At 36.9% G+C, this 9,800-nt stretch overlaps 1 protein-coding gene across 7 annotated transcripts in view; it reads right to left on the minus strand.

Annotated features, from left to right (window-relative positions):
• LOC121410994 (mucin-17-like) overlaps positions 1-7,951 on the minus strand; it is a 62,347-nt gene extending 54,396 nt beyond the window's left edge. For 4 of the 7 annotated variants that reach the window (XM_041603444.1, XM_041603446.1, XM_041603448.1 and 1 more), the window contains exon 1: positions 2,238-2,756. The gene's annotated coding sequence lies outside the window, so the exon portion shown is untranslated. Of the gene's footprint in view, positions 1-2,237; positions 2,757-7,731 lie in introns of those variants that run through there. The other 3 variants (XM_041603443.1, XM_041603441.1, XM_041603442.1) reach the window with 3 other exon arrangements.
• Between the last annotated feature and the right edge of the window lie 1,849 nt (positions 7,952-9,800).

The raw sequence follows: 9,800 nt of genomic DNA on the forward strand, positions 1-9,800 counted from the left end.
GTCAGTTGACGCAATGAATGGAGCGAATGGTGTTATCCTTCCTACAACTAACAAATAGAAATAAGGTAATGGCTTGACAATTTATTATGGTCCCGCCTTTTATTCGTCGTAAAGCCATTATACGTCGTCTTCTCCTCAACAATCTAGTCCAGTTGTCATGATAGTATTTCAGACGTCTTTCATCACTATTTACCGTAATAACTATGAGCAGATTTTTTAGTTCAATATTTTGTATTCCATACTACTATAATCAGTGGCGTAATGAGCCCAGAATTTTGAGGGGACTAGATATGGCTCATCGTATAAAATTTATCGTTGCGAGCGAGCAAATTTTTTAAAAATTTTTATCACAAAAATCAAATTCTGTGATAAATTTAAACATGATATCCAGGAGGTAATATCATATTTCACCTTTCTCTCTTTCCTTTTCGTTACCTTTCATTCTTTTTTTTTCTTGGTCGTGAACATTTTCTTCTTTTTTTTTTTTGGGGGGGGGGCTCTTGCCCCCCCCCATTTGTACGCCAGTGACTATCATCAAATAAAAGACATTATGCCTAGTCCACAACACTCCTCATACTTGAGAGATATTACATTATGCTTCGCTCTCTTTTCTTGGCTTGGCTTGCCAGGATCTATAGGCAATTCTGGAGGAGACAAGAACTCAAGAGAAAGATTGTTTAATCACGATCTCCGCTTTTGGATATCACTCAGTCTTTATTACGCAACAGTTTCCATTACTCATCATAAAAACAGCCATGGTTACATAGGCAGCATTACGATCCGGTACATTACTGGCATTTCTTGAATATCAACTAATATAAACTTAAGGGAGGTATGATACACCTGCTGATTAGCTGTCACAAGATCTAGCTGGGATTCGAACCCACGACCCTCTGTTTCATAAGGGCCGTCTGCACCATCCCGAGTTTTCAAATTAGCGCGCTATTTCTGATCCGGCAAATTATCCCGATCTGAAAAATCTCGAGATTGTTTGTAATGCAGACGCAATTATCGCGCTAGTTCGTAGGATTAATCTCGAGATTGCAATCCCAAGTCAACTCGGGTTTATTTGCAAAATAGCGCGCTATTTACGAATTATCGCGCTAATTCGTAGGTGCAGACGCACTCGGGTTTGGACTCGGGTTAATTTATTCATGACCTTCAGTCCATAATGCAATTCGCGTTCCATTTCCGCCTTGGTAAAAACATAAACAGCGATTATACCGAACGCATGCGAAAGTCAACTTTATCATAGCGTTCATCAATTCCCCAATCAGCAACGATGGTGTCAAGCCCCCCGTGAATGGATTTTGGGAGAGACCAGACCGATGGGGGAGGCGCTCATTATCGACGATAATACTGACAGCATTGTCGTCTTATTCCTTCGCAAAATGTGAGCAAATAGCATTTCTTTCCTCCCCTCTCTCCCCCCTCTGTCGTTGCCTCGGAGTCCGCCATCATATTAAACGAAGAATACTTCACTCGCTTATAATTATAGCGCGGCTGAGCTGAGAGGATTGTTGCATAACAACGGTCGAATTCGGCGAAAGGGTACACGCACTTGATTGCATATCGCGGGAAGTTATTCAAAAGCGCGGGCCGTTGAAACTCCAAGATCGAAAGTGCGCATGCTCGGAATATCGGGCTTGTTGCCTCGCTCGAGCAAGAAACGCTCTTCGTGCGATGGTGCAGACGGGGTTTCTTGAATCTCGAGATTAATCGCGAAGAGGGCTGATCGGGCTAAAATCTCGAGATTGAGCAAACTCGGGATGGTGCAGCACCGCCTAAAGTCCAGAGACTAACCCATTGGGCCATAACGCTCCACATATTATGATCGATAGTATCAAAATGATACTCTGACAAATTGTGGTGACAATGTTTTAATCAGTTGAATTTACTATATCGTCTTTATACACAAAGCCAAATTCACTTGTTTAAGAGCGAGATTGATTTTTTAAAGAATGATGAAATATAAGATATCTATAAATGACAAAACTTTACCAGAGACCACTTTGTTCTCGCTAATTTAGTGCGAACATCCTGCAAGTTCGAGTTAACTTGGCTCCATTCAACAAAGGAAACTGATAGTCTATACCCCTCTAAACTGGCAACGTCTCATTCTCTTGCAGTTTTAAGTCAAGACGGAAATAAATCCTTGTGATTACGTCTGTAGAGGGGTGATATTCATTATCCGGAGCTTATGCAGGCTTTAAATAGACAATATCGGAAATACTCACCAAAAAATGATACAAATCCGTTACTGATATTATTGCCTCTCCGGTTTAGAAAAAAATCCAGATCCAAAGAAAGAAATTCACCCTGGTTTCCCTGCTGATGGGCAAGATGAATTAGCGTTGATTACAGGTGATGTATTCCAGATTTTTGATATGTCACACGGAGACTGCTGAAAATGCAAAACAAAATGTTCAACAAGTAAATATGGTCCTTGGTTGTATTCTTCCAAGAACGAGGAAATTGCAGTTTACACAATCAAGTATGTTCTCCTTCGAATCAGATGTGCGGTAACTGTTCATTCTCGGGCGAAAAGATGTGCCGTATTAAATGTTACAAATAGAATGACCCAGTTAACTATTGAATGGAAGATGTGGATAAAGTATGTACCTCTAAGAAATACCGAAATGTACTCGTTGAAACCTGACATTGACTCCCCACATGGGTCGATTGGTGGAGCTTCATTAATTAGATCCCTGCTTTCGGCATACACGCGAGGAATTAGGGGCGAGACATAGATGAAAATGATCAGCCAATCCCATCACAGTACGCCGCACTTGGGAAACTTTCATGAGACATGGGCGTGACTACAGAACTGAAGTTTACTCAGCTTGCCAATCAGCGTGTATGTGCTGAGCATGCGCTCTTTCTACCGTAGTTCCTGCGTTCATATCGTTTCTCAGTCAATGAGATTCTTGACGGGATAGAGTCAGGATAACTCGCATAATAGTCTCATGTTTCCGACGTACGAAGATAGACCGAAGTCAGAAGTACCCGTATTACATTCCTTTGCTTTCACTTACATTTTGAATATAAAACTGCACTTCTGAGACACAACTATAGACAATTTAATGAATTTCGTTACCATAAAATGAAAAGTGTGCTATATAAGAAAAAGAATTAATAACCATGTGTCTGGTCCATGTTAATGATTGAAAATGATATATTTCAAAACATAGATGAGAATGGAATGCTGATATTCATCACCACTAATTATATCCAGTTATAATCATTAGACAGTTAGAGATATCATTAACTGAAAAAGGTATTCTCTGGCATCGCAGGACACCTCTCTGTGACCCACGTTGTGTTTTATTACATGCACAACCCAAATAGCCAGGAGTATTTTGCCTGGGAACGGCCAAGTTGAATATATCTTTAATGATTTCTCCATCTGTCATAAAGCCCCGGGCTGTTTAATAGTAGAGCTGAGGGTCTTTCGGGACCTTTGCGTATTTGGGGCTTTAGTTATTATCATAACCATATTCAGACAGGACATCGAATCCACGCAACAGAAACACAACCGATGAGGTGACATACACCCGACCTATATCGTCTTGACAAACTTCGTGAACTAATTTTGTTATAAATAACATACCGTGTCTCCGTTGACCAAAAAAAACCCTCAAGTTCATTTTCTCTACATTCATCATTGATTAATTGAGATCACGAATAAAAATAAGTTTAAAAAAAATCAAGGTATACGAATAATCCAAACAAAAACATTGATTGGACAGTATATGTTTTTGGCATCAGAAAGTGCTCCCTTTTGCAATCATGGCAATGAAGCAAAAACGAAAGAAAAAAACCCAACAAATATTGAAAAAGTAATTTAACATGAGCATTCATGAGGTTATTATGACTTGCCACTTTGAAGTCATGTGTTAAAGCGGACCTTAACTCACCCTAGGCCTATATATCACTACGTTGATTTTTTTGGGGGGTCATGTTTTATTCCATGTTGTATAGCTCTAAAAATGTTATTTATGACAACGAAATAAAATGCCAATACAAGTTTTGATAATCCACTGAGATTCACAAATTACAATTAAACAATGATATACGAATTTCCCTATGTACGGAAAATGCAGTTACATTTTTTGTTTCCTTTGAATAGAAACCAAGTAATCCTAGCTACCCTTTTTAATTCAAATTTGGTATCATAGTTACAATAACCATTTATTGGATCAATCCTAATCTTTGCTCCCATATTTTTTTTTTTTTTGCTTAAATATCAATCTTTAACTATATACCTCAGGGTACTCCTCCGCACACCAACGTACATAGTACGTGCCGGGTCACCTTTATTCTGGAAAGGAAGGGGGGCTTGAGGGATTTGATATGGGATTTGAAAATCGATGGATTAAGTGGGGCTATTTTAAGCCTCGGGAGTCTCAAAGTGCGGGTCGGCACGGGATCAAGCCCCTAGCCGCGAAACCACGGACCTATGCACAGCGCCAGCAGCATTTTCACATTTTTGTATTTTACTCATTCGGTTTTGAGCATTTTCGCTTTGAACGGGTGCATACCCAAATACAGCTTTCACGTCTGCTCGGTCTATAGTAGCTTAGTGCACTCTTGAAAGGATCGAGTCAAAATTTTACCATGAAGACGCCGTTTCACCTAATATTCATGATATTGATCGAAGATAACATGTACATTTGTCAGGTAAAATATCAGGAAAATGTATTTTATTCTCAAAGAATTGCGTGAAATGTACACAGCATTCAATTTTCATGTAGGCCTAATATTATTTTCAAGAACTTTGAGTAAATAAATGTGCAAGGAAGTCGAGGTAACAATTGATGCTGGTATGTAAGCAAAATAGAAAATACGTCAACTTTATGCACTTTACATTGCTCTATATCAAAAGGAAACCGCGTCAATATTTTCAAGACAATACACCTTATGATTATTATTAGAAGGAATGACTTGATTTGCCACACAATACATTTGTTTAATATGCGATATGCAATATCCGAAGGACACATGCTATTTTGAGAGATGCCCCTCCCACGGAAAAGTTCTTCATAATTCTATAAACACTTGTTTATCAGCCCTACAAGTGGATTTCTCAATCATTTTTTATAAGAATTGGGCCCTAGTTAAAGTTGGAATCTATATAAGAGGTGCTGATCAAAATAACTTGGTAGTACAGATTCTCCACCATTCAATGACATAAGAAATAGATTGAAATCGTGCTCAATGTGGATGGCTCATACTCCTACACTCTTAAAACAAATCAGTCAAATTGACTAGACCAGTGGTCAGGTAGGTGCAACTAATATGACAATCACTGATAGTCACATTTCTGACATATTCTAGTTAGAAATAACTCTGTTCTGGTAAAATACGACTACATAATAGTCAAATATGACTAGAGTAACAGTTGCACCCAGTTGACCCTATTATATGTTTTAAATAGTCATTTTTTTACTTCGTCTGTATTCCTTTTCCTTATTCCCCCATTTATTCTTTCCATATTTAACCTTAAAATTTCTCCCCACACTATCTATCGTCTGCCTTATTTCTCTCTATTTGTTTTGGCGCATTATCATTTGACGAAATGATTTCACTTCTCATTGGATTAAAACTATTTCATTTCTCAAAAGAAGCAATTACAATCTCATTTTCATTCCTTTTTACCTTTCATCTGCATCTAATCAAACGAGTCAGCTATTAATGACGATTTTCCATGTGGAATAAAGGACTCTGAATATTTTTGGTTTGAAAGTTGGATATTGAAAAAGAAAGATAATTTTTTCTGGACATTTACGATGGCGTGGGTTATCTTGATTTCTTTAGTGATATCTGAAGCATGATGGAATGTGCTTGTTAAACTCACGGGGGTGATCTTATAGTTATAGGATCCTCAAAACATTGTAACCAATGGTCTGCCCACTACATCATTAATCATGTTTCAATCGTCATGTCAAGAAGTCATTATTACTAAAGATTTGTTCGGGTTTTTGTTCATGACAGGTCTCTCAAAACGATAATCGGGCTATCACGTTTTTGATGTTTGTGAAAGAATATGTTACTCTGAACATATATGAAATGATTATACAAAATAAAGATTTTTTTAATGATCTTTCAATTCACTTAAATTCTGAAAAGTAATGCCCGGTTGATTATTTTATTTCTTAACAGGATAGTATGCATCAGTACATTAGAGTATTTATACACTCTACTTATTCCCGAAGGGATACAAATTATCATTTCACTTATACTTATTCCATATTTGTGCACACTAACCACACCAAAATAAAGGTATAGCTTAGTAACAACCCAACACCCCAGCATGATTATAGTGATTACATAGAAAGAAGAAAAAACAACCTTTAGACCCAATAAAGTTTTTTTTTACTAAAATGGTGTGAAGGGGGATGTACATTTTGTTTTATTAATAGGACTTCAAATATTAGCATCATCGAGCTCCAAAGGTAATCATGATTGTCAATGAATTAGCAAGATAAAGACAATAAAAATTAATCCAACACCACACATTCCACATCATGACGAAGAGAGTAAAGGGGAGGAGGTAAAGACATTTTTAATTAGAAATTGTTAAATAATAATTACTTTACGTTCACCGTGCAATGGGAGCGATGGGTGTAAACATAAAATCGATAAGGCTCTTCTACAGTGGCGTATATGTGGCATACTTCGTTAGCAGAGGTATTTTTTTTGGGGGGGCACTCTGCCCTCCCCTCCCTCCCTCCCCTCCCCCGGGTACGCTTATTCTCTAATTCAGTGAACCTTATCCTAATAATACTAGTAGGATAGGAAGTAACACCTCAATACTATACTAGCCTTGTTGGTTTGACAAACTCTAGGTTTATATCAAAGTATTTTGATTGATACTGCATATGGTAGACGGACTTAAGACGTCTTCAGTGTAACCCATCCCGGGTCAATGTTATCCGAGATGAGCTGAAAGACCAATAGACGACCAAAGCTTTAGGGTTATATAGGAAACTGAAAATTTTGAGAGGACCCAGTGACCTCTTCCACATCAATGTCTGCTAATGCACGCAACAAGAATGTGAACCAATGTTACGTCGAACATTTAAAGAGAGAGAAACATACATGCATATACAGACCTATCCAAATTTTATATCACGTCAAATAAACAATAACTCACTTTATAGTAGATGTAGGCTATTAACTCAATATACATTTAAACTAAACATTTATTTTTCGTTTCTTTCTCCATAAGAGACGTTTCCTATATAGTGCGTGTGATTAAGCCCTTAATATTTTTTCACAAATAATTATCTTGTTTTGATTTGGCAAACTTGTAACATTTCTACCGTCATATCTAATAAACATCAATTTCAAGCATTGCTGGCTCTCGATATTGTATCTTTACAAATAACATACCTATATTAAATCATATTTTATTCTTCTTTTATAAACTCATTGATGTTTGCTTATAAAAATTGATGTTTTTCCAACTCATACCAAACAGTTTAGCAGTTTAGACATGGTCATGTAGACCTGAATTTAATGTTTTTTATATATTTTTTTAATAATGCTGAAAATTGTCGAATTTAGTTTTCATAAAGCAAAATGTCAAGTGCACTAACCTAAACGTTCTCATGAACAGAAAGTGATTTCAAGAGCGTTGTCTGACATATCGCTTCATATACATCCCCTTCCCCATAACAACATGAAAAGTAGAAAAACAACACGATGTAATTAAAACACAATACTTACAATAAAATGTAGATGCTCGTTTTTGGATAATCCTTTGGATACCTCAATGATGGAAGATTCGAATAGAATAGTCAAAGATTGAATTCTTGACCAATTGATGTATGCAGCTTTTGAAATTACATAATCTACCTGCAGAATATACATTTCACAGAACTACTGTCAGAACTTTGACGAAAGGTAATTGAGCTGGCATTAAAAATTGATACATGGGGGGGGGGCATGTTAAGGCCCCAATAAATATGTATCACCATGCTTGGCTAAATCCCAAGGCAACTTCGAACCACCCCCCCCCTCCATGTATCTCACAGCAATGAAAGATGATAGGACTTATAGATCTGAGATGTTTTATGATTGGAGACTGAAATCTATACGGGCAACGAAATCATTCCATGATGAAATACACGTCATTAAAATTAAGAAATAAGAAACAAAATTGGAGTCTATCATGCGTAACACTCGTGCTCTTCACGTGCTCCAATGTATTAATTTAACTATGCCGGTATTAAATATTTCTTCTTAATCCAAATACATTGGTTTCTTTAAACAAAAAAGAGAGAAACTTAAACCAACCTAGTTACAAGGACTCAGCTAACATGGTGATACACATTACAAAAAATTAAATATTTGTGATGAAGTTTCTAGCTACTTGTGACACCAAATATGCTTCGTTTATCACTCTTGAGTCAGCCTTAGAATCGTTCTTATGCAGTGCATATACAAACAACAATAATGATCTTTTATCTAATAATTCATCTATTAGGTAAAAATATGCAAACGTTACTTGAATCAAAACAATTTTAAGTAATAATGATGTGTGATATAAGGGATATGTCCTTTCGGATCGCTTCATTGTGTTAGTTCTGCTGCTTTTATAAGAGAGTTTTGTATAATCTTGGATAAAGATCTTCAGGAATTGTAGATTTTCACGCAAACATGATGCAAAACATTTATTTAAAAGTATTACATATCTGGGCCCCTATGCATAAACGTTACCATTGTAGTAACTTTACCATCCAATGGTGACTACCACAGGAACAATGCTCATCAACCAATCAAAATCAAGGAGTCCATGAAAGCTACAATTGGCTGGCAAAACACCATAATAGTAATTTTTATGCAACGGGGCCCAGTTCTATCCATTACATAATTGCCACTTCTTTACTTTGAAAAATCGTTATACGCACATACCAACTTTATTCTGAGTGGAGAGGCACATGAATTCTGGTCTGCATTTGTATTCATTCTCAGTAAGAAATTATTCAAAGAAGTACCTATTCAAAATACATTTGTTAACGAGCCTATCCCTTCTAATGCGGGGTAACCTTGACCTGCAGACATTTTGCCAACTTGATTTTGACACCGAAATTTCAAACTCTCCTTGCCCATCCATGCGAGATGCTTTAAGCCCTTATGAAACGAAGAAAACTAAAATTCATAGCATGATTATGAACTCCCGTAATTCATTTGCCTCCGTAGAAAAATGATAGGGAAATCCTAGTTTCAATCCTCTTCCTTTTTTGGGGGGAGGGCACACTCCAGTTGCGGATCTAGAATTTTTCAAAGGGGGTACTTTTAAAATTATGACAAGCCCCCCCCCCAAAAAAAAAGAGGGGGAAAGGGTCATTAAAAATGAAGGGCGTTTACTCCCCTCTGATCCTGCATTGTATATGCCAATGACATAACACTTGGTTGTCATGTGATTATCATGACATTTACATTTAAAGATGGTGCAAATTCATACATAATAATATATGCAACTTAACACCATATATGGTGTTAAGTTGCATCGCACCTTTCAGGGTATAAACTGCAATTTCAGGTGCAAACAAGGACAAAGGTGTATTTTGCACCCATAACATTATGGATGGAAGATTGCCCCCAAAGGTGATACCAGTTCTGTATTTAGGGTGTCAACATGAACCTGATTTTTTTTCTTAAAGTGTATAGTGTGTTTTATTCTAAACATATTTCGGGGCCCTTGACATTATTCAGGAAAAATACTAATCCCCATCCCTTCGACATTTTGCTGAGGTAGACATTTTAATCTGTCTTTGAAGACGAAAGTAACA

The sequence above is a fragment of the Lytechinus variegatus genome, chromosome 3 (genome assembly GCF_018143015.1).
Source record: "Lytechinus variegatus isolate NC3 chromosome 3, Lvar_3.0, whole genome shotgun sequence".
NCBI classification, from domain to species: Eukaryota; Metazoa; Echinodermata; class Echinoidea; order Temnopleuroida; family Toxopneustidae; genus Lytechinus; species Lytechinus variegatus.